General features: G+C 39.3%; 1 protein-coding gene across 1 annotated transcript in view; it reads right to left on the bottom strand.

Moving 5' to 3' along the window:
• LOC128660334 (ATP-binding cassette sub-family B member 5) overlaps positions 1 to 22,404 on the bottom strand; it is a 264,146-nt gene extending 241,742 nt beyond the window's left edge. The window contains exon 1 of the mRNA XM_053714133.1: positions 22,213 to 22,404. The gene's annotated coding sequence lies outside the window, so the exon portion shown is untranslated. The remainder of the gene's footprint in view (positions 1 to 22,212) is intronic.
• Positions 22,405 to 26,716: the final 4,312 nt, after the last annotated feature.

The following is a 26,716-nucleotide window of genomic DNA, read 5'->3' as shown; positions in this document are numbered from 1 at the left end:
CACATACCCCTAATCTAACCCAAACCCCCTTAAAATAACCTAACACTAATCCCCTGAAGATCATCCTACCTTTAGTCGTCTTCACTCAGCTGAGCCACTGATGGAACTGAAGAGGAGACCCGGACCGGCAGAAGTGATCCTCCAAGCGGCGCTGAAGAAATCTTCCATCCGATGAAGTGATCCTCCAAGCGGCGCTGAAAAAGTCTTCCATTCGGGCGATGTCATCTTCCAAGAGGTGCTGAAGAAGTCTTCTATCCGGGCGATGTCATCTTCCAAGCCGGGTCTTGAATCTTCATCCCGCCGATGCGGAACATCCTTCTTTACCGACGGACTACCGACGAATGAAGGCTCCTTTAAGGGACGTCATCCAAGATGGCGTCCCTCGAATTCCGATTGGCTGATAGGATTCTATCAGCCAATCGGAATTAAGGTAGGAATATTCTGATTGGCTGATGGAATCAGCCAATCAGAATCAAGTTCAATCCGATTGGCTGATCCAATCAGCCAATCAGATTGAGCTTGCATTCTATTAGCTGTTCCGATCAGCCAATAGAATGCGAGCTCAATCTGATTGGCTGATCGGATCAGCCAATCGGATTGAACTTGATTCTGATTGGCTGATTCCATCAGCCAATCAGAATATTCCTACCTTAATTCCGATTGGCTGATAGAATCCTATCAGCCAATCGGAATTCGAGGGACGCCATGTTGGATGACGTCCCTTAAAGGAACCGTCATTCTTCAGTTGGACGTCGCTGGATGAAGATGGGTCCGCGGTGGAGGTCTTCAGGATGGAGCCGGTCCTCATCGGATGAAGATAGAAGATGCCGCTTGGAAGATGATGGTTGCCGGTCCAGATCTACTCTTCTTCCCGGATAGGATGAAGACTTTGGAGCCTCTTCTGGACCTCTTCAGCCGCCGGAAGATGGATCGCCAGCCCCCGCTTGGGTTGGATGAAGATTTTGGAGCCAGGACGGATCGGTGAACCTGGTATGGTGAAGACAAGGTAGGATGATCTTCAAGGGCTTAGTGTTAGGTTTATTTAAGGGGGGTTTGGGTTAGATTAGGGGTATGTGGGTGGTGGGTTGTAATGTTGGGGGGGGGTATTGTATGTTTTTTTTACAGGCAAAAGAGCTGAACTTCTTGGGGCATGCCCCGCAAAGGGCCCTGTTCAGGGCTGGTAAGGTAAAAGAGCTTTGAACTTTAGTAATTTAGAATAGGGTAGGGCATTTTTTTATTTTGGGGGTCTTTGTTATTTTATTAGGGGGCTTAGAGTAGGTGTAATTAGTTTAAAATTGTTGTAATATTTTTCTTATGTTTGTAAATATTTTTTTATTTTTTGTAACTTAGTTCTTTTTTATTTTTTGTACTTTAGTTAGTTTATTTCATTGTAGTTATTTGTAGGTATTGTATTTAATTTATTTATTGATAGTGTAGTGTCAGGTTTAATTGTAGGTAATTGTAGGTATTTTATTTAATTAATTTATTGATAGTGTAGTGTTAGGTTTAATTGTAACTTAGGTTAGGATTTATTTTACAGGTAAATTTGTAATTATTTTAACTATTTTAGCTATTAAATAGTTCTTAACTATTTAATAGCTATTGTACCTGGTTAAAATAAATACAAAGTTACCTGTAAAATAAATATTAATCCTAAAATAGCTATAATATAATTATAATTTATGTTGTAGCTATATTAGGATTTATTTTACAGGTAAGTATTTAGCTTTAAATAGGAATAATTTATTTAATAAGAGTTAATTAATTTCGTTAGATTAAAATTATATTTAACTTAGGGGGGTGTTAGGGTTAGGGTTAGACTTAGCTTTAGGGGTTAATACATTTATTAGAATAGTGGCGAGATTCGGTCGGCAGATTAGGGGTTAATAATTGAAGTTAGGTGTCGGCGATGTTAGGGAGGGCAGGTTAGGGGTTAATAAATATAATATAGGGGTCGGCGGTGTTAGGGGCAGCAGATTAGGGGTACATAGCTATAATGTAGCTGGCGGCTCTTTGTGGTCGGCAGATTAGGGGTTAATTATTGTAGGTAGGTGGCGGCGACGTTGTGGGGGGCAGGTTAGGGGTTAATAAATATAATATAGGGGTCGGCGATGTTAGGGCAGCAGATTAGGGGTACATAGGGATAATGTAGCTGGCGGCGGCGTGCGGACGGCAGATTAGGGGTTAATAAGTGTAGGTAGCTGGCGGCGACGTTGTGGGGGGCAGATTAGGGGTTAATAAATATAATATAGGGGTCGGAGGTGTTAGGGGCAGCAGATTAGGGGTACATAAGGATGTAGGTGGCGGTCGGCAGATTAGGGGTTAAAAAATTTAATCGAGTTGAGGGGATGTGGGGGGACCTCGGTTTAGGGGTACATAGGTAGTTTATGGGTGTTAGTGTACTTTAGAGTACAGTAGTTAAGAGCTTTATGAACCGGCGTTAGCCCAGAAAGCTCTTAATTACTGACTTTTTTCTGCGGCTGGAGTTTTGTCGTTAGATTTCTAACTCTCACTTCAGACACGACTCTAAATACCGGAGTTAGAAAAATCCCATTGAAAAGATAGGATACGCAATTTACGTAAGGGGATCTGCGGTATGGAAAAGTCGCGGCTGAAAAGTGAGCGTTAGACCCTTTTTTGAGTGACTCCAAATACCGGAGGTAGCCTAAAATCAGCGTTAGGAGCCTCTAACGCTGGTTTTCACGGCTACCGCCAAACTCTAAATCTAGGCCTTAGTTTACCAAAAATAATTAACACTAAAATCACGAAGAAACCCCCCCCCCCCACTAAAATTACAAAAAAATAAACTGTATGGGCATTGGCCTTAAAAGGACATTTAGCTCTTTATCAAAGCCCAAAGCCCTAATCTAAAAAAAACTAACACTAACCCCAGAAGATCTACTCATGGTTTCTGAAGTCCAGACATCCATCTCCATCCAGACGGTGAGGTCTTCATCCAGGCGGCCAGGTCTTCATCCATCCGGGGACCTTTTCTATCTTCATCCTGGCAGCGCAGAGTGGAGCCATCCTGGAAGCCGAAGACATCCTCCACGGAGCGTCCTCTTCATACGGTCGCCGCCGTACACTGAAGTTGAATGCAAGGTAGCGGTTTCAAAAGCTCTCATCCTTTTGGCTGTTTTGAACAGCCAATAGGATTTCAGAAGCTCTCATCCTATTGGTTGATTTGAATTTGAAGAATCAAATCAGCCAATTGGAATGCAAGGTACGCCATTTTGAAACGGCTACCTTGCATTCAACTTCAATGTTCGGCGGCGACCGTATGAAGAGGACGCTCCGCGCAGGATATCTTCGGTTTCCAGGATGGCTCCGCTCCGCCGGGATGAAGATAGAAGATGCCCCTGGGATGGATGAAGACCTCCTCGCCTGGATGAAGACCTTGCCGCCTGGATGGAGATGGATGTCCGGACTTCAGAAACTGTGAGTAGATCTTCTGGGGTTAGTGTTAGGTTTATTTTGTTTTGTTTTTGGGGTGTTTTTTTTTAGATTAGGGCTTTAGGCTTTGAAAAAGAGCTAAATGCCCTTTTATGGGCAATGCAGAAGAGCAAATGCAAAAGAGCTAAATGCCCTTTTAAGGGCAATGCCCATACAAATGCCCCTTTAGGGGCAATGGGTAGCTTATGGGGGTTTTTTGGGATGGTTGGTTGGGTGGTGGGTTTTACTGTTGGGGGGACTTTGTATTTTATTTTTCAGGTAAAAAAAATTTCTTTAGGGCAATACCCTACAAAAGGCCCTTTTAAGGGTATTGGTAGTTTATTGTAGGCTAGGGGGTGTTTTTATTTTGGAGTGGCTTTTTTTTTTATTGGGCTATTAGATTAGGTGTAATTGTTTTTATTTTTGATAATTTCATTTATATTTTTGTAATCTTAGTGTTTTTTATTTTTCGTGATTTTAGTGTTAATTATTTTTGGTAAACTTAGATTTTTTTAAATTTTTCGTAGGATTTGTTTTTTTTTTGTTGTAATTTAGATTTATTTATTTTTTTATTACTGTTAGGTTTTTTTAAATTTGTAATTTAGATATTTTAATTGGTAGTATTTTTTATTTTATTAGATTAGTTATGTTAGGTTAATTTATAATTTAATGTTAGGTTTATATTTATTTCACAGGTAAGTTTTTATTCATTTAAATAGATTTATATTGTAATTTTAATTTAAAATTAAAGGGTGGTTTAGGGGTTAATAGTTGAATTTAGTGTTTTGTGATGTGGGGGTTTAGGGGTTAATAGGTTTATTTAGTGGCAGAGATGTGGGAAGCCGGAGGATTAGGGTTTAAAGGGACAGTCTAGGCCAAAAAAAACTTTCATGATTCAGATAGAGCATGTAATTTTAAACAATTTTCCAATTTACTTTTATCACCAATTTTGCTTTGTTCTCTTGGTATTCTTAGTTGAAAGCTTAACCTAGGAGGTTCATATGCTAATTTCTTAGACCTTGAAGCCCACCTCTTTCAGATTGCATTTTAACAGTTTTTCACCACTAGAGGGTGTTAGTTCACATATTTCATATAGATAAGACTGTGCTCGTGCATGTGAAGTTATCTGGGAGCAGGCACTGATTGGCTAGACTGCAAGTATGTCAAAAGAACTGAAAAAGGGGCAGTTTGCAGTGGCTTAGATACAAGATAATCACAGAGGTTAAAAGTATATTATTATAACTGTGTTGGTTATGCAAAACTGGGAAATGGGTAATTAAAGGATTATCTATCTTTTAAAACAATAAAAATTCTGGTGTAGACTGTCTCTTTAATAGCTTTTATTAGTGTTGGCGATGTTGGCGCGGCAGATTGGGGATTAATAACTTTATTTAGGTGTTGGTAATGTCAGGGGCGGCGGATTAGTGGTGTTTAGACTTGGGTTTATGTTTAAACATAACTTTTTTTCCCCATAGACATCAATGGAATATGGAAATTTTTCATTCCTCACTTCAGGTGTTAGGTTTTTTTTCTAACACTCTCTCCGCATTGATGTCTATGGGTGAAAGCGTGTATAAGTACGTCATAGCAGCCCTTGGATTTTATGCGGTATGGAGCTTAACGCCACCATATCGCACGCACAAGGAGGCTTTTCAGAAACTCGTAATGGTAGCGCTATGGAGGGTGAAATAACGCAACTTTTGTTGTGTTCGTTTCGAACTCTGTTTAGCGCAAAACTTGTAATCTAGGTGAAAGTGAATAACCCCTAAACTGCCATCACCCCACAAAGCAATATACCTAAAAAAACTATTAAGCCCTAATCCACCATTCACCCATATAGCAAAGTACCAATTAAAACTATTAACCCCTAAACCCCCATCTCCCACCAACGCAATAAACTTAGTTAACCTATTAACCCTTAGTCCGCCATTAACCCACATCGCAACAAACCTAATAAATCTATTATCCCCTAATCTGCCAAAACCCCAATTAAATTATTAAGCCCCCTAACCTAACACCACCTAAATTAATCCAAATTACCTAAATTAAAAAAAACTAAGTTACAAACAATTAAAATAAAAAAGATAACATTATTTAAAAATAAAAAATAAAGATTAAATTAATTAAGATTAATAAGATTACAAAAAAATTAAAAATTCTAACATTACATAAAATAATAAACCAAATTATCAAAAATAAAAAATGAAACCTAATGCCTATGAAAATAAAAAAAGCCCCCCAAAATAAAAACACACCCTAATCTAATGCTAAACTACCAATAGCTCTTAAAAGTGCCTTTTGTAGGGCATTGAACATCTCTTTTACCTTAAAAATACTAAGTCCTCCCTCTAACAGTAAAACCCCACACACACCAAACCCCCCCAAAATAAAAAAACCTAACACTAAAAAATCCTAAAATACCCATTGCCCCTAAGAGGGCATTTGTATGGCTATAGCAATTAGAAGTGCATTCAGCTCTTTTACTGCCCTTACAGCCAATAGGATGAAAGCTACTGAAATCCTATTGGCTGATTTGAACAGCCAATATGATTTCAGTGGCTCTCATCATATTGGCTGATTTGAATTTGAAGACTCAAATCAGCCAATAGGAATGCAATGTACCCCATATTTAAACGCATACCTTGAATCCTCAGTGTGTGGCGGTGATTGTACGAAGAGGATCTCCACGCTCAATGGCTCCGTGGTCACCAATCTTCAGTTTCGTGGTCACTGGTCTTCAGTTCCACGCCCCGCGCCGGCTTGTTCCTGGAAGAAGATAGAAGATATTGCCGCTTGGAAGAAGACTTCATCGATGGACTTCCGGAACCGTGAGTACCTATCTGGGGGTTAGCCTTAGGCTTTTTTTTTTTTTAGATTAGGGACTTAATGGGCCTTTGAAAAAGAGCTGAATGCCCATACAAATGTCCCTTTAGGGGCAATGGGTAGTTTAGGATTTTTTAGTGTTAGGTTTTTTTATTTTGGGGGGTTTGGTGGGTGGGTTTTTTTTACTGTTAGAGGGGGGACTATTTTTTAAGGTAAAAGAGCTGTTTAACTTAGGGCAATGCCCTACCAAAGGTCCTTTTAAGGGCTATTGGTAGTTTAGCATTAGATTAGGGGGTGTTTTTATTTTGGGGGACTTTTTTATTTTCATAGGGATTAGGTTTAATTTTTTTATTTTTGATAATTTGGTTTATTGATTTTAAGTAATGTTATCTTTTTTATTTTAATTGTTTGTAACTTAGTATTTTGTAATTTTGGTAATTGGGGTTAAATTAGGGGGTGTTAGGTTAGGGGTCTTAGTTATTCAATTAGTTATTTGCATTACGGTTTAGCCGTTAATAGTTATATTTGGATTATTGCGTTGTTTGGGTTTTGCGGCTTCGGGGTTCATAGTTTTATTAGGATTTTGCGGTTTAGGGGTTAATAGTTTTATTAGGATTATTGCGTTGTGTGGGTTTGGTAGATTAGGGGTTAATAGATTTATAAGGTTTTTTTGCGATGTGGGTTAATAGCGGATTAGCGGTTAATAGTTTTAATAGGTACTTTGTGATGTGGTTTAATGGCAGATTAGGGGTTAATAGTTTTAATAGGGACTTTGAGATGTGGGTGAATGGCGGATTAGGGGTTAATTGTTTAATTAGGCATATTGCGTTGTGAGTTTCTAAAGTACCGTAAGTGACTGGCGACTCTAGAAATTTGTATTTACGCTCATTTCTGGACATCGCTAGTTTATCCAACTTACGGCACTTTAGGAACTGCCGGAGGGGTTTATGTGATACACTGATGTGTGAGGTGATATTACGGGCGGCGCAGGTTTCAATAGTTGTGCTAAAACTTGCGCTGCATATGTGATCTTGTTATAGGTGCATAAAAATAACATAGGAGGAATAGAATTACAGGTATCTTTAGTAGAGTTCATTTCTTGATAGTTAACAATGAAGAACTTGGTAACCAGTGATTCCTACTTCATTCAGATTTAGTATGGGAAAATATGTACAAAATGTTAAATATGTGAACTATAAGAAGCTTAACTCAGAACAAAAGAGTTTCAAGTTTCAGCAATAATGCTCTATACCTTCAAGATTAACAGATTACACTGTCACTAATATGCCAATATGAATGTGGGTGATGGTAATACTTTCTCCTGAACTAAAAACATTTGTTTACATTTTCAAATGCAATGGTAGGTTCTGCACTCTTCTTTTAGATAATTATATCTTACAGATCATCATTATAGGCCTCTCTCACACACATATCATCATTCCCCAAATGTAATACACTAAACTGGTCATTGTACAACAGTGACAGAAATTCACCAACATTTTATCCAGTCTCATCAATCCCAATATTATTATATGAAACCTGTTCACTAAATACTAGACTGAAGGAAGAGCTATAATAATACAGGAACTGGGGACAGAAGGGAGTTAATCTAGCATACAGTCAATACTGCCTCTGCACTCCACAATACAGGACTTTACTGTATATTAAGTCAAAGATGTAACACTTTGTTCATAACAAAACAATAAAAAAAGGCTTCTGAAGCAAAATAAGCAAATAAGTAAAGGTCCAGCTGGCAGACAAGTTCCATGCAAACTGCACCTGTTCACTGTTGTCATGTTATAGCAAAGATTTTCAAACCACTCCTCAAATTTAAAAAATAACTGTTTCACACACTGACATGTTGCTAAATGGTACAAACTAAAATATCACTATAAATAATATTATAGAAAACACAAAGGGGCCGAATTATCATTGTGCGAGCGGACATGATCCGATATTGCTGGTAATGTCCGCTGCACATCGATAAATACAGACAGCATATGCTCTCGGCATTTATCATTGCACCAGCAGTTCTTGTGAACTGCTGGTGCAATACCGCCCACTGCAGATTCGCAGCCAATCGGCGCTAGAAGGGGGTGTCAATCAACCTGATTGTATTCGATTGGGTTGATTACTGTTGATTTCTGTCCACCGTCTCAGAGCAGACGAGCAGGTTATGGACCAGCCGTCTTTAGACTGCTGCTTCACAACTTGTGTTTCCAGCGAGCCTGAAGGCTCGCCCGAAACACGGGGCTTCAAGCTCCGTACGGAGCTTGATAAATATGCCCCAAAGCATTTACTGTATACAAATGACCCACCTTTTGGGAATTTGTATCCCTAAGGGGGGTAACTAGACTTGGACCCTTATGAGAAATTGTAGTGCAGACTTCACAGGAGCTGCACTCACTAAATGCTAAAAGAAAGAGGGCTGAACCCTCCAGCACTGTGAGATCTTTCATGAGATTCTAGACTGGCACATTTTGCTATATTTGTCCAATATGTGTTCTCTGCATTTTTGTATGTGAAGGAGAGACAAACCCAGGGCAATATAGCAATGCATTATATGAGAGTTTTGTTATACGTTGTGCTTTGCCTTTCATATCACTTTACACTTCAGATTGGGTCCTTTCAGTATTATTACATTTAAGTTTTGCACTATTTTGTATGATAATGCATTAGATTTAGATCCAACAAATTCTGATTATGTTTTGAAAGTTTGACTTTAACAAATTATCGGCTAGATTACGAGTCTTGCGTTATGAGTAAAAAAGCAGCATTAAGCCTCATAACGCTGCTTTTTTACTACCGCTGGTATTACGAGTCTTGCAGATTTAGGGGCACCGCACACTTTTTTGGCCTTACCGCAAATCAACTTACGCAAATTGCGTATAGTCTTTTTTCTATGGGACTTCCATAGCGCCGGTATTACAAGCTTGTCCTGGGAGGCCAAAAATTGAGCGGTACACCCTATCCCGTCAAGATTCGTAACGCATAATAAAGTCAGTAGTTATGAGTTTTACACTACAACACTGTAGCATAAAACTCATAACTAAAGTGCTAAAAAGTACACTAACACCCATAAACTACCTATTAACCACTAAACCGAGGCCCACCCGCATCGCAAACACTAAAATAAAATTATTAACCCCTAATCTGCAGCTCCGGACATCCCCACCACTATAAAAAACATATTAACACCTAAACCGCCGTACTCCTGCCTCGCAAACATTAGTTAAATATTATTAACTCCTAATCTGCTGTCCCTAACATCACCGCCACCTATTTACATTTATTAACCCCTAATCTGCCGCCCCCAACGTCGCCGCCACTATACTAAATGTATTAACCCCTAAATCTAAGTCTAACCCTAACACCCCCTAACTTAAATATAATTAAAATAAATCTAAAAAACCCTACTATTAATAACTAAATACTTCCTATTTAAAACTAAATACTTACCTGTAAAATAAACCCTAAGCTAGCTACAATATAACTAATAGTTACATTATAGCTATCTTAGGGTTTATTTTTATTTTACAGGCAAGTTTGTATTTATTTTAACTAGGTAGAATAGTTACTAAATAGTTATTAACTATTTACTAACTACCTAGCTAAAATAAATACACATTTACCTGTAAAATAAAACCTAACCTAAGTTACACTAACACCTAACACTACACTACAATTAAATAAATTACCTAAATTAAATACAATTAAATACATTAAATACAATTACCTAAATTACAAAAAAAAACCACTAAATTACACAAAATTAAAACAAATTACAAGATATTTAAACTAATTACACCTAATCTAATAACCCTATCAAAATAAAAAAAGCCCTCCCCAAAATAAAAATAAAAAACCCTAGCCTAAACTAAACTACCAATAGTCCTTAAAAGGGCCTTTTGCAGGGCATTGCCTCAAAGAAATCAGCTCTTTTACCTGTAAAAAAAATACAAACAACCCCCCCAACAGTAAAACCCACCACCCACACAAACAACCCCCCAAATAAAACCCTAACTAAAAAAAACCTAAGCTCCCCATTGCCCTGAAAAGGGCAATTGGATGGGCATTGCCCTTAAAAGGGCATTTAGCTCTATTGTGGCCCAAAGCCCTAACCTAAAAATAAAACCCACCCAATAAACCCTTAAAAAAACACTAACCCCTGAAGATCCACTTACAGTTTTGAAGATCCGACATCCATCCTCAACGAAGCTGGGAGAAGTCCTCATCGAAGCGGCAAGAAGACCTCAAAGAAGCCGGGAGAAGTCTTCATCCAAGCCGGGAGAAGTGGTCCTCCAGACGAAGTCTTCATCCAGACGGCATCTTCTATCTTCATCCATCTGTCGCGGAGCGGTTCCATCTTCAAGACATCCGGCGCGGAGCATCCTCTTCCAACTAAGTCTTCTTCCAGAATGAATATCTCTTTAAGTGACGTCATCCAAGATGGCGTCCCTTAGATTCAGATTGGCTGATCAGCCAATCGGAATTAAGGTTGAAAAAATTATATTGGCTGATGCCAGCTCAATCCTCAGATTTCTGGTTTATTTTATAAATGTGTCCAAAATGGCCCCAAAATACAGTCTAGCGTATTCTATTTAAAAATAAAGATAGCAGCATCTTTATTTTTTAACAAAAATTACTGCACTAGGCAGTATTTTGGGGCTAAAGTTGGTGGGAGTAGGGTGTTAGAAAAAAAGGCACTGAAAAAAGTGCCTTTACATTGTAGTCTATGGGAACTGTGTGTTCCCAGTAACTATAATGTTTATGCTTACATACATATATTTAAAATTGCTACCACTGCTGCGCTACTTACCCGCTTCGCTGCACTGAAGCTTTGAGGCCGTCTTTCCATAGGAGCCTATGGAAGCGAAATCATGTTCACATTGCTGTGAACGTGTAATACCAGTGCACATTAGCGTGCATTGGTATTACACAGTGGAGCACAAATATCTCTTTCATTAATACATTTTTTAGAGCTCCACTTGTAATCTGGCCTTATATTTGACTTTGCATGTTCTCAGTTTTATTGTAAATAGAAGAAATACAATGTACAATGTCATTTGTAAAAGATTCACAAAAATATACAAAGTATGATCCTAATTTGTTAAAGTTACACAGAAAATTTGAAAACATAATCTACTGGTTCATTTCCATTTTCCTTCAAACATGCAAAAGGTCACCCCATCCTCAAAAAAACCTCAATCGACCCAAATTCTTCTGCAAACTACCGTCCCATATCACTGCTTCTGCTAGCTTCAAAAGTCCTTGAAAAACTAGTTTTTGATAGCCTAACCCACTTCCTGTCCTCCAACTCATTGCTTGACCCTCTGCAATTTGGCTTCTGTCCCCAACACTCAACTGAGACTGCCCTCACCAAGGTTACTAACAATCTTTATTCTGCTAAAAACAATGGCCAGTACTCCATACTTATCTTACTTGACCTGTCTGCTGCCTTTGACACTGTTGACCATCCCCTCCTCCTACGGACTCTCAGCTCCTTTGGGCTCTGTGACATTGCCCTCTCCTGGATCCACTCTTAGCTCTCTAATAGGTCCTTTTCTGTCTCATTCGCTGTCGACTCCTCCTCTTCATTGCCTCTATCTGTTGGAATACCTCAAGGTTCTGTTCTAGGCCATCTACTCTTCTCTATCTATACTTCCCCACTGGGTAAACTTATCAGTTGCTATGGCTTCAACTATCACCTCTATGCTGATGATACTCAAATCTACCTATCCACCCCTGCACTCTCTCCTTCTGTCCTTTCCCACATCAGCAACTGCTTATCTGGCATTTCCTCCTGGATGGCCTCTCACCACCTATAAATCAACATGTCCAAGACTGAGGTTCTTCTAATCCCCCCATCTAATTCTACTCCATTTTCTAACTTTACTATTACTGTTAGCGACACCACTATCTCCCCATCATCCCAAGTCCGCTGCCTAGGAGTTACACTTGACTCCAATCTGTCCTTCATACCCACATCTAATTGCTCTCTTCATCCTGTCGCAACCACCTACGCAATATCTCCAAAATTCTTCCTTTTCTGAGTGCTCAAACTACTGAACAGCTAATCCATTCTCTAGTAATTTCCCGGCTTGACTACTGCAATAACCTACTAACTGGCCTTGCTCTCTAATGCCTCTCCCCCCTTCAATCCATCCTAATTGCCTCTTCTAAGCTAATCTACCTCTTCCGATGCTCTGTATCTGCTTCACCCCTCTGTGAGTCCCTTCACTGGCTCCCCATTCACAGCAGAATCAAATTCAAAATTCTCACTCTAACCTACAAAGTCTGTACCAATGCAGCCCCCCCCCCCCCACACCTGTCCTCACTCATCAACAAATATACTCTGGAATGCACTTCCTTGAGTTGTCAGACTTTCCCCCAACCTCTCCTCCTTTAAACGTTCCCTAAAGACCTTCTTGTTCAGGGAAGCCTATTACCAAATCAGTAACAAATGAATTCCACATGCGTAATAGTTGCCCTCATCTAACTCCACACTAACATCATTCCCATCTTTGCAGTCCCCACCTCCTGTTTCTCACCCTCCTACTTATCTAGATTGTAAGTTCCCACGGGAACAGGCCCCCCCAATTCCCCCTGTATTTGTTTGTTAAATTGTGTCTGGTGTCTCATATTGTACTGTACTTTTATCTTTGTTACCCATTGTAATAATCACATATGTTTGATAACCCTCTTGGAATATCTTCCTAGAACTAGGCAGTCAGAAAGCTATGGCTTAAATAGTTAAGGGTAAAATAAGTTTTGTTTTGTTTCACCTGGAATACCATTTAATGTTTTAGGTTCCCCAAGGTGAGAGTTAATATTAGCCACTAATTTGGTCATGGATATGTTAAGGCATGAACACATCACAACCTCATGTGGCAATTTGTTTGGTTAGACAAAGTAAGGTTTCGTATAGGCAACAGTATAAAGATTAGTAGCTGCTGAATATATGTATGTGTTATTATACAAAATACAGGAGACTTGCATAAACAAAGATAAGCGGAGTAGAAGCTTTACTTTCAAACCTGTTCCCAAGTAGCTGTGTAACCGGAGAGCTGCAGCAGTGTGAGCGGATAGCAAGCTGAGAGTCACTGAGAGGCAGAGATGTGCTGCGGGCAGTAGCTGATGACGTATCGTCGGATACGTCAGTGCAGAGTGAGCAGATGACTTTGGAGCGCTCCGGTAGCAGGTAAGATCCCACAACTCAGCAAACAGTACAGGATAAAGGATGAGGTTGAATCCAAGGTCTGTGGAATAACTGGAAGACCAGTGTTAGTAAAGGCAGGCAGCTTGAGCTCTTCTAGCTACAAATGTAACTCAATTAACCAGCAAAGGTAGCTGGGAGTTAAGTGCTTTAAATAGGCTTAATCAGTAAGAAGGAGGATCCTAACTCCAGCACAGGGAGTTAACCCTTACAGAGCCCTCCACTTAAAGAACCACAGCAAGGTACAAGGTCTAGGACGATCAGGATTACGTCTATGGAATAAGGAAACCAATCTAGGAGCAGACAGATTAGACGCAGGTTCCCAAGAATCATCCTGATGACCAAAACCCTTCCAATGCACCAGGTAAAAGAGTTCTCCACGTCTGGCGCGAGAGTCCAGAATGCTGTGAACTTCATATTGATCGTCAGGTAGGATAGAATCGGATGAGTCTGGCAGAGTCGTATCGGTAGGAGGGTTATTGCAGAGTTTGACCAAAGAGACGTGGAAGGTAGGGTGGATCTTATAAGATGAAGGGAGCTGCAAGGTAACCGTGACTGGACTGGGAACTCGAAGGATGCAGTAAGGTCCAATTAATAACTTGCCCAGTTTTTTACATGGATACGTAATCCTCAAATTCTTCGTGGACAACCAGACATATTGTCCAACGATGTAACTCGGACTAGCTCAATGGCGAAGATCATAGTATCGACGTTGAAATGCTTGAGCCTGTACAATGTTATCATGTACAACAGAAAGGGTGGTTGCGATATTATCCACTAGATCGTTTACTAGTGGACAGGGAGTCTCTACCCTGGGCATAAGAGAGAATGAAGGATGCAAACCATAATTCACGTAAAATGGACTGAAACCTGTAGTAGAGCTTTGGTGATTGTTATAGGCGAATTCGGCGAGAGGTAGGTAAGTAGCCCATGAATCCTGTTGGTGGGAGCAGTAACAACGCAGGTACTGCTCCAGCCACTGATTTACCCTTTCCGTCTGCCCATTTGACTGAGGATGGTAAGAAGTGCTGAGTTTGCGTTCGATGTGAAGTGCTTCCCAGAGACTCTTCCAGAACTTGGATGTGAATTGGGAACCCACGATCACTTATAAAAGCCTTAGGTATGCCATGCAAACGAATGACATTCTGGATGATTAAGTCACAAGTCTGCTTCGAAGTGGGTATTGATGCAATGGGGACGAAATGTGCCATCTTCGAGAGAACATCCACAACAACAAGAATAACAGAATAACCATTCGACATTGGAAGGTCCACAATGAAATCCATCAAAACCACTTCCCAAGATGTTTGTGGTACAGGTAAGGATTGGAGTAGTCCCATTGGAAGTTGTTTGGAATGTTTAGAGGTGGCACAAGTTGTACATTGCTGTAAGAAAACCTTTAAGTCGGAGAGCATGGTAGGCCACCAATAAAATCTCCTGAGCAGTTCAGTAGATTTTGCTTTACCCATGTGTCCAGCTAGGGGAGAGTCATGCACAGACCTGAGAATATCTGAACGAAGGGTAGGAGGTACATACAGTTTTCCTTCCCTATATAGTAAGCCATCCGGACCTCTGGTGAGACCAGGTAGGGGAAGTGATGCATCGTTTTTTAAGCCATCTCTGAATGCATGACCCGATTCAGTGAGTAAACCTAGGATGCAGTGTTTAGGAATAATCATAGAAGGTAGATTCTCTGACAATATCTTTTGTCCTTGCCTAGAAAGTGCATCAGCCTTACCATTTTTCGTACCAGGTCTATAGGTGATGACATAGTGGAATCGGGAGAAATACAGACTCCATCGGAGTTGTCTGGAGGATAGAGTACGGTTGGTTTGTAAGTACTGTAGGTTTTTATGATCGGTGTATATGACTGTGGGATGAGTAGATCCTTCTAATAAATGCCTCCACTGATCGAAAGAAGACTTGATTGCAAGTAATTCTTTTTCTCCGACTGGATAGTTTAGTTCAGCTGGTTGCATTAATCTAGAGTAATAGGCCACTGGATGGAGAGGTTCTTTGAATGACTTCCTCTGTGAAAGAACAGCTGCGATAGCAAAATCTGAAGCATCAACCTCCAGGATGAATTGTTTATCCATATCTGGGTATTGTAGGATGGGGGCAGTGGTAAATTTTGATTTAAGAAGGTCAAACACAGATTGTGTCTGTGTGGTCCAATTAAAGGGATGATTTAACTTGGTGAGTTCAGTTAAGGGTTTAGTTATAGCTGCAAAACCTGGTATGAACTTTCTGTAAAAGTTAGAAAACCCTAAAAAGCTTTGCACATCTTTCTTAGTGCGAGGAATGGGCCAATCAAGGATTGCTTGAATTTTATCCTTTTGCATCTTAATGCCTGATGGAGATATCTGATATCCTAAAAAGGATATATCATTAGACTCGAATGTACACTTTTCGAGTTTGGCGTACAAATTGTTAGCTCTTAACCTAGATAATACCTCCTTTACATGTAGTCTAAGTTGCTCAAGATTTTGAGAGAAGATCAATATGTCGTCTAGATAGACTACAATATAAACGTCCAGCACATCCCTGAATAGGTCATTGATAAGGCACTGAAATGTAGCTGGACCATTACAGAGACCGAATGGCATCACTGTATACTCGAATAACCCGTAACGGGTCCTGAACGCAGTGAGCCATTCGTCTCCAGCCCTCATTCGTATCAGATTGTAGGCACCACGGAGATCTAACTTAGTGAAAACCGTGGCACCTCTTAATCTTTCTATTAACTCTGGCATGAGTGGCAGAGGGTATTTATTTTTCGAGTACGTTTATTGAGCTCTCTGTAGTCAATGATGGGTCGTAAGGAGCCATCCTTGTTTGTTACAAAAAATATACCTGCCCCTGCTGGGGAGGTACTGGGTCTTATGAAACCCTTTTTCAGATTTTCATCGATGTAATTTTTTAAGTGCTCCAATTCAGGTTTGGAGAGAGGGTATATATGCCCAAAAGGGATGGTAACCCCTGGGAGTAAATCGATTGGGCAGTCATATGCCCTATGGGGCGGTAAAGTTTCTGCGTCTTTTTTTATTAAAAACATCAGAGAATTCAGAGTACTGAGGGGGCAAAACGGAATCTGTTGTATGCATAATACTAAAATCAATATTCTCCTTAGAGGCAATTTGATTGTCAGGGAATGTGAGACTACAGTCTGCCCAGTTTATATAAGGTTTATGTGTGCATAACCAGTCAATACCAAGTATGATATTGAACATGGGTGAGGAGATCACATCAAAAGAGAGAGCATCTGATACCTGTGGGTTAAAGATTACCTGTAGGGGAATCGTTTGGTGAACAACTGGACCGGATGAGAGTAAAGTGCCATCAATAACCTTAACAGAGACTGGAGTATGCTTATTCACAACTGGAAGTTAATTTTTGTGACAAAATCAAGGTCAACAAAATTTCTACATGCACCAGTATCCACAATTGCTTCAGTGGTAATCTTGTGACTGTCCCACTGCAAAATAAGAGGGATAGTTATATAAGTTGTGTTACTAGATTTTGATAAAAGGCTAACTGATGAATGCTGTGTCTTACCCTTCTTGTTCTTCAATAGAACAGGACAGTCCTTGACTTCATGGGTAGAACAGGCACAGTACATGCATATACTTAACTGTTTCCTTCTGGACTTTTCTTGAGAGGTCAAAGGCCCTTTGAGGATTCCTACATCCATAGGTTGAGGTACGTCTCTTGTTTGATAAGAGGTAGTTGGAAGGAAGCTTTTAGAATAAGTAGCCCGTTCAGAACGCCTTTCCTTGAGACGCCTGTCTATACTGATGGTCAAAGCAAAGAAATCTTCTAATGAAGCAGGGATTCCTATGCGTGAAAGTTCGTCCTTGATCTCTTCTGAGAGACCTAATCTGAACTGGGTCTTGAGGGAGACTTCATTCCATTCTGAGTCTCTGGCAAATATTTTAAATTGTGTAATATAGGTTTCTACTTGATTCTTTTTCTGCTTGAGTGACCTCAAGGCATTTTCAGTGGAAACCTGCCTATAAGGATCATCGTACAAAGCAGACATTTGAGTGAAGAAGGCTATTAGGGAACCCAAAATGGAGTCCTCAGACTCATAGAAAGTATCCGCCCAAGCCCTAGGCTCCCCCCGGAGGTAGGAAATCACAGTAAGAACCCTAGACCTTTCTGAGGGATAGGTTCTGGGCTTCATTTCAAACATTAACATGCAGGAGTTTTTAAATTCTCTAAATTGAGAGCGATCACCTGAGAATTTTTCTGGGGGTGAGACTAAAGGCTCAGGGTGAATATCTGTAGTTGCAGGTTTAGGAGCAAGTACTTCCCTTAAACAGGCTTTTAATGCCTGATTTTCCACCTGCAATTCGTGAAAGGAATTGGATAAAGTGTCCATCCTATCAGTCAGTGTTTGTATGCTATTGCATATCGTTTCCTGATCCATAATCCTAGTTGAATGAGGAAAATCTATAGGAACAAAAATAAAGTTTTACAACTCTTGTTCCTATTATCTTTAGGCTGGTTAATTCTGTAATAATCACATATGTTTGATAACCCTCTTGGAATATCTTCCTAGAACTAGGCAGTCAGAAAGCTATGGCTTAAATAGTTAAGGGTAAAATAAGTTTTGTTTCACCTGGAATACCATTTAATGTTTTAGGTTCCCCAAGGTGAGAGTTAATATTAGCCACTAATTTGGTCATGGATATGTTAAGGCATGAACACATCACAACCTCATGTGGCAATTTGTTTGGTTAGACAAACTAAGGTTTCGTATAGGCAACAGTATAAAGATTAGTAGCTGCTGAATATATGTATGTGTTAGTGAGGCAGGAATTATACAAAATACAGGAGACTTGCATAAACAAAGATAAGCGGAGTAGAAGCTTTACTTTCAAACCTGTTCCCAAGTAGCTGTGTAACCAGAGAGCTAAAGCAGCGTGAGCGGATAGCAAGCTGAGAGTCACTGAGAGGCAGAGATGTGCTGCGGGCAGTAGCTGATGACGTATCGTCGGATGCGTCAGTGCAGAGTGAGCAGATGACTTCGGAGCGCTCCGGTAGCAGGTAAGATTCCACAACTCAGCAAACAGTACAGGATAAAGGATGAGGTTGAAACCAAGGTCTGTGGAATAACTGGAAGACCAGTGTTAGTAAAGGCAGGCAGCTTGAGCTCTTCTAGCTACGAATGTAACTCAATTAACCAGCAAAGGTAGCTGGGAGTTAAGTGCTTTAAATAGGCTTAATCAGTAAGAAGGAGGATCCTAACTCCAGCACAGGGAGTTAACCCTTACACCCATAGACAGAACTGCGGAATCTGTTGGCACTTTATAAGTAAAGAATAATAATAATATGTAATATCACAATCTCAAATACAGTACGCTGCTGTATAAAAGAAAATATAAAAGTTTACATGAAATAAAACTTAATCTGAAGTATAAAGTAAATATAAAATGCATAGCCCAAAGTGTAAATGAAGCAGAACTCACGTCATTCAGTGCTATATTGCACTGGGCTTGTCTTTCCTTCACATACAGAAATGCAGGGAATGCCCCTTGTAGAAGTATAGCAAAATCTTCCTTTTTAGAACTTCACTAGAGGTTTTGCAGTGCTGTAGGATCATTTTACATCATGTCATTTGAGCGGAGAGGTTTATATCATTAGGCCCCTAGAGCGATACAACTTCACCTCCACTGACAAGGCTAAAAAAGATGTAAAGATACTTTGTTCCAAAGAGATTCCCTGGTATTTTGGGGCAAAGCTGTCTGTCCTTTGGAAGGGATCAAACTGATACACTGCAAGAAAGTTATTTTTTCCGTGAAATGCACAAGTGGGTTTATGTGGGTACCATCCAATAGGGCATGTTATTGAGCTTTATCCATCACCATTGAGCATTTCTCATTCCTCATAATAGGCCCAATTTGTACACTGTAGAGGCAGTATCAGGGCCCAAGTGTTTCAGGCTTACAAGGGCGGGCATGCAACACAAGTTAAGTAGCTGTGGTTTTAAGACACCTCAAGTGTGGCGTTAAATTATCCTAATCTGATTGGGATGACTGAAAAGCCCTGCTCTCACACAAGAGAAGGGGGCACAATAGCTCTGTGCAATGTTAACCGGATTGAAACCTTGACTTTGATAAAAAGAGCCCTATTGAACTCTTCATGGAATAAAGTAATAAAGTAACACAAGATTTTGATTAAACATCATTTGATAATTTAAACCTAAAGGCGTTCTAGTTTACAGATGGAAAATCCAATAGGGAATTTTTTTCAATGTTCCATCTCCTCCCGGTCTGGGGTTTTCAAATGCCCATTGCGCTTTGAAGTTAGGAAAAGCACTCAGAAAACCTAATTCAAATTAAAACTAGATTTATATAAAGAATAGCCTTTGACAGATTTCTTGTAATTTTATTAAGGCACATTCTACTCAGAATTGATACTACAGTGTCATATTTTTTAATAGGGCAAATTGTTTATGTTCTTTCCACCTTATTAATCCTAATTTGTAAATTATAAAAACATTTCAGAAATGTCCTAAAGCCTATGTACATTGGCCAAAATCCCCATCCACTTGGATCCCCTCTCTCTACCTTCTTCCCCTTCCCTGCCGCTCTTAACTTTTTTTTCTGTAGTTCTGCTCTGAGAATGAGAAGTTACCAATCTTTATGGAGATCGACATTTTTTAAACATTGTTGCTGAAAAAGATTATAATTACTCTTCTCATTCATTAGCAAAATATTTGTGTCACCAATAAGTTTTATTGAATCTAGGCCAATAAGTGGTTGTATGTTTCCCATCACTGCCATGTGTATTAGGTGCCTAGTCACGCTGGGTCAAATAGAGTGAAGACAGGAGCACATATAAAACAAGTATCTATATGTGTTGTATGGCATTGATTTTTTCATCTGAGCACGCTACAACAACAATTACATATTTAATCATAAAATCATGAAAGTGAGAAAAGAAAAATTTGGGCTATAACTATGTTTACCCCCCCCCCTTGTGAGTGTTAAACCCATGTCGTTGGAGCATCAACAGTACTAAATATTGACAACAATATAAACTGGAAACATGTTCCTGCTTTGTATATCAGATTGGTTGCAACAAACTGCAAAAACAGGAAATCTAGTGACAAAGTTTATAAAAAGGTCATAGAAAAAAAAATAATAAAAATAATTGCCAGGGAAAATCCATGTGAGAAAACAAGTTCATTATTTATAACTTTACCTATGTTTTTTTTTTTTTTTTTTAAGGACATGAAACACAATTTTTTTCTTTTATGATTCAGATAGAGAATATAACGTTTACAAAAGTTTCCCATTTATTTCATTATTACATTTGCTTAGTTTGCATTTCATTTGTTACAAAGATAGATGATGATAGATAGATAGCATGCACTAGGGTGACCACATATTCAAACTGCCATTCAGGGACGCCCGCCACCCCCCCCTCTGGACCGCAACCCCCCCCCCCCTTGGGCCGCCCCCCCTCTGGACCGCAACCTCCCGGAATGTGATGTATAGGAACCGGCCATTTTTGGTTGAGAACCTGGGTTACGATTGCTTATAGATGGGTAAATGTAAGCCTCCAATAAGCAAGAACTATCCATGGTGCTGAACCTAAAATGGGCTGGCTGCTAAGATTTACATTCCTGCTTTTAAAATAAAGATAGCAAGAGAACAAAGAAAAATTTATAATAGGAGTAATTTAGAAAGTTGCCTAAAATGGCATGCTCTAACTGAATCATGAAAGAAAAACATTGGGTTTAGTGTCCCTTTAACAATGTGATTAAATGATGGGCTATGCTATTAATACATTGTTTTTAATGAGTTCTCATACTTTCCACAACCTGCTTAATACCTTTTATGTTAAACTTGCATTACTGGGGTTCTTGCAATAACTGCTTCCTTTACAGCAACTATATACACACACAAAAATTTTTATATTATAAGTTCCAAAATCAAAAGTGTGTTTTATACACATACACAATCAACTGTTATTATGACAGATGTATATTAAGTAATAAGTTAACAAAACAGCTAAACTATATCAGCTCTAGTTTAAAGAGGAAGAGAAATTGCTCCTTTAGGTTTAGTTTTAATATGAAACAAACAGCAATCCAATCTAAAGGGCTGAGCTTGCAGGGAGAGCAATCCTTGTTATCTCAACTATCTCTAAACAAATAACTTTTTTTTTTTTTTTAAAGCCCCCCTTGGCAATGGCAATTTCAACTAACAGACTACACTACAACATAACATACATAGTGCCAATGTGCCATATGTCAGTGTTTAAATAAGGAAGAAATGTGTTTATACACATTTTGAACCCCTACAAGTATTGTAGGGGTTCAAAATGTGTATAAACACATTTCTTCCGTATTTAAACACACCTTTTGCACTATAACCCTTTGTCCTGCTAGAAATACTACATGCAAAATTGAGTGTATGCAATAAAGCAGGGCACGAATGTATGTGCTACTGCTTACACACAAACTGGACATTGCGATGTACATACCAGGGAGGCACATGCAGTTACACATACATGCACAGTGCCTGATGATGAATATACACAAAAAAAATATCAAATGCAATTGCTAACACACTGAGAAAGGTATACTGCAAGGAGAAACAAACTATTTATATAAACCACAGGCTGTAAAACGATCTGCCTTGGATACCTGCGCTATGTGTAAAATAAACAACTACAAACAGTAACTAACAAGCCCTGTGATAATCATGATATGTCACATACACACACACCTGGCGATTGTGGTGAATTGAATGCAGATAGATCTGACTGCACGCTCTCCTCCTTGTCGGGCCGGCTCAGCTGGGCTCCAGTCCAAAATCTCTAGGGCAGCACGGCAGTGTCAGTGACAGCGCTCCTCCACCGGTCTCTCTCGAGTCTCGACTCCGTCCACTCCACACACATTGTTGCACTCGCATTATATAGACAGGTAGTGTATAGAGTAGCCTACAGATAGAGGCTAGAGCTAGACTACACAGAGCCGCACGTGGCGGCAACTAGAGGGGGCGGATCGGGGTCCAGGGAATCGTGGGGATATATACATAATAAATTAATACACAATTAAATTAATATCCGGAAGGAAGCAGCCCTCTCAACTTACTGGCCAGGTAGCCACTGGCGGGCGGCGCCTCTGTCTGCAGCCTGCTCTGGAATTTGGCCCCCTGTGATGATGCAGTCTAGACTCTAGGAGCCTGGAGGAGTCTCACTAGTCACCACCACTCTTACGTGCGCTGCGGGAAGCCTGCACCTTGCCGCCCTAGAGTCTTAATGCTGTCAGACCTCTCACTGAGTCAATCCGCGCGCGCTGCTGTCAGTGCTGTCAATGCTGTCAGAGTGTCAGTTTCAGGAGTCCGGGACAATGTATGAAGGTGCCCGGGACCCGGGACAGACCTTTAAAATGCGGGACTGTCCCGACACGTGGTCACCTTAGCATGCACGTCTGGGGCACTACAAGACAGGAAATAATGATGCCATATAGTGCTCTTGCTAATGTATAACATTGTTACAAAATTGTTGCCATAAAAATGGGTTTTATATCCCTTTAAATGTGCTTATCTCTCCAATGGTGCTATGAAGTAACTGGTGCACACAGAAAAGTACATCACTGTCTCCAAAATAAGCAGTTTAGGGAGAAGGGTCCAGCTGCAGACTGGAGCTCCACTCTAGACAGGAAACATGTGACCTCCACTCAAAGCTTTTTTTTTTTTTTTAAATCAACTTTAATGTAACAAACAACCTATAGACAATCATTCTGAAAACGAAACATTTTGCAGCTTTCTTGTTCTTCTTAATGTGCACTCACGGTGGTTACCTTATAAATGACAATCAGCATAAACCACTGTGAGTGAACATTAAGAAGGACAAGAAAGCTGCAAAATGTTTCATTTTCAGAATGATTGTCTGTAGGTTGTTTGTTACATTAAAGTTGATTTAAAAAAAAAAAAAAAAAGCTTTGAGTGGAGGTCACATGTTTCCTGTCTTTAGTCAGTGGAGGTCACATGTTTCCTGTCTAGGGTCAGTGGAGGTCTCATGTTTCCTGTCTAGAGTGGAGCTCCAGTCTGCAGCTAGACTACTTTGAGTTTAGGTAGTGTTCCTGACACAGATGCCTGACTCATCTGATGCAAGTTATGATTGACTTTTTGACCTTTAGTTATTTTTATTTTTATTTTAAAAAAAGCTTGCACTAGTGGGTTGCATGTTGAAAGTTAAAGTGAAGGTAAAGTCCGGGGTTGTGCTTATCATTTTTCAATAAGTTAGATATAATTAGTATGAGGTTCATTCATGAAATCATAGGAAAACGCAATAAAAAGTTTTATTTTTTACGACCTGAATGCGCTCCGTTTCAGCATTACAATCCGCCCGTCACAGTGCCTTTATTGATTGACAGTTTTTCTCTTCAATCTTCGGTTTACCCCCGTGGCGTCCAGCCCCTTTTCTGTTTCGTCATTGAAACAATATGCGCATGCGTGTAATTGAATAGCGCGTTATCATAGACATGCTCGTTCATGTTACGCACATGCATTCTCCGCTGTCATATTTTTTTGATACATTGCATCGGCACCATCGGTCTCCCGCATCCTAGAAAAATAGCAGCGATATCTAAGAACCGGTACAAATGAATACGCTGCTCACCTAACCCACAGATTGTGTTACTTTTGGATTAATTACGGCCGGTAAATGAAAACGCATGCGCTGTTTAGATGTGGCTACGCATGCGCATTTAGAGACAACACACGGGTGCACGAGCGTAGTCCGTTTGAAAGACAGAATGCGACGTCATAACAGCTGAATAAGGAAATGCTGTATGGGCGGAGATTAGAGCGATAACGGAGGTACATTATAATAACTCTTTATTTGCAAATGATCCGTTATTTAGAGAGATAAAGTGAGCGACTACAGTGTTTATACTATAAGCTTCAAAATGATGTATTATGAAACCCAAAAATTGACCTTCACTTTAAAGCAGATAAACAGAAGAAAATATTTTTTTGAGGGGAAGCATTAGTGTTACACACACAGACAGATACATACACAGCATTTCATAAGTATTTTTTAAAGTAGGTTAAAACATTTCTCTCCTTATCAGACATTAAATGCAGTGTCATTCAAATGAAAATAGTATGTGGTGCATTCTATACCAGTTCAAAAGCTTAACCAGTCATTTGTATTCAGATTGTGAAACCTCATAGATAGCTACAGAAAGATAGATTAGATGAGAAGGTAGGTAGGCAGATTAGACAGACAGAGAAATGGATAGATGATAGATAGATATAGATTATATAGACAGACAGATAGATGATAAATGATAGCATGTTTGAGGTGCTAGTATATCAACAGAATAGCAAAGGAAAAAAAATATCCTCTGAACAAAAAAACTGTATTTTTTTAGGGTGGGAAAAATAATTCTGAAAAAAAATAAAATAATTTTATAGTTGTTTTAAATAAAGGGATTTGCAGAGGAAATTAACTTTTTAAAGTTGAAATGAACATATGAACATGAATACATAAAAAGTACAATACTGTGTAAATCAACCAAGATCAGCAGATATACAAGCAATAAATATACTGGCTTGAATATGGAACATAAAATAAAATGATTTATGCCTCAGTTACAGTAATCAGCCACTGTTACTTCATAAACTAGTTTGTCCCTAGATTAACCTTTGTTAGAGTAACTATTTTTTTTTTCAAAGATGCCCTATATAGATATGTGTTATCACTGACCTGTAATAGTAGATGATGACTTTCCCACAGCGCACAAAAGGAAGTTAAGTTAGTTAGGAAAGGATTACAGAGTACATTGAAAAGGCAATGTGAGGACACGGCAGCTACACTGCCCTCTACATATTATGTGAATAGTTGGCAGAGATTACTAAGAATAGGACATGCCCCCTTGAAAGGTTGTTATGGATTTAATCCTATGATATAAGTTTCACTGTGTAGGTTATCGTTATGCTAACTACACAATATATCTAGTTTTATTAGTGGGGAAGCCCTTTGCAGTGACACACCCAGTACTGTATTTCCTCTGCAGTGATCCTAATAGCACATACACGTAACACCAACGTCAGTCACTGAAAGACTGTGCTCCTGCAGTAAGACACAAGTCTTAAAAACATATTGCCCAATATTCCACATGGTTTTCAGCATTTCTAGGGGGTGTTTTTAAGCTATAACTGTTTACTGCTTATCATGACACAGAAAAATAAACCTGCTTTTAAATCATTTCAGAACAATATGTATTTGACATTGTCTTAAAATCCTGCAGCAATAATTAAGGGATGGAAGATTAACTTTTATTTTGCAATAACTGTTATTCTAATTTTAGTTAGTGATATGAATGTATGTGACATACTTACTAAGAGAGGGGGAACGAACAGGCATTAATGGGAATTATGTATCGTGGACTTTTAATGCCACAAAGGGTTACTAGTGACACCATAAAACCTTTGTGAAGTTGGCACCCCATGTTTGTTAAAATTTAATTAAAATATACCATTTGTTTGTGCTGATTTGTGCCGCAAAAACGAACGTTTGTGCCGGTTTGGTTTAGGAGATATTGCGCATTATTTTTTTATGAAACCCCGTCCACTTTACACCCCATGTTATTCAATTTTAAAAACAAATTTACCATTTGTTTGTGCTGCGTTTGTGCTGATTTGTGCTGCAAAAGGAAACGTTTGTGCTGGTTTCTGCCACAAAAATGAAAATTTGTGCCAGGTTAGTTTTGGAGATATTGCACTTTATTTTTTTATGAAACCACGCCCACTTTGCACCCCATGTTATGCAATTTTAAAATAAAATATACCATTTGTTTGTGCTGATTTGTGCTGCAAAAACGAACGAATGTGCCGTTTTGGTTTCGGAGATATAGCGCATTATTTTTTATGAAACCCCTGCCCACTTTGCACCCCATGTTATTCAATTTTAAAAACAAATATACCATTTGTTTGTGCTGCTTTGTGCTGATTTGTGCCGCAAAAACAAACGTTTGTGCCGGTTTGGTTTCGGAGATATTACGCATTATATTTGCTGAAACTCCGCCCACTTTGCACCCCATGTTATGCAATTTTAAAATCAAATATACCATTTGTTTGTGCTGCAAAAACGAACGTTTGTGCCGCTTTGGTTTTGGAGATATAGCGCATTATTTTTTATGAAACCCCGCCCACTTTGCACCCCATGTTATTCAATTTTAAAAACAAATATACCATTTGTTTGTGCTGCGTTTGTGCT

This window comes from Bombina bombina, chromosome 5 (genome assembly GCF_027579735.1).
Source record: "Bombina bombina isolate aBomBom1 chromosome 5, aBomBom1.pri, whole genome shotgun sequence".
NCBI classification, from domain to species: domain Eukaryota; kingdom Metazoa; phylum Chordata; class Amphibia; order Anura; family Bombinatoridae; genus Bombina; species Bombina bombina.
This window is presented reverse-complemented; position numbering and strand designations above follow the sequence as displayed.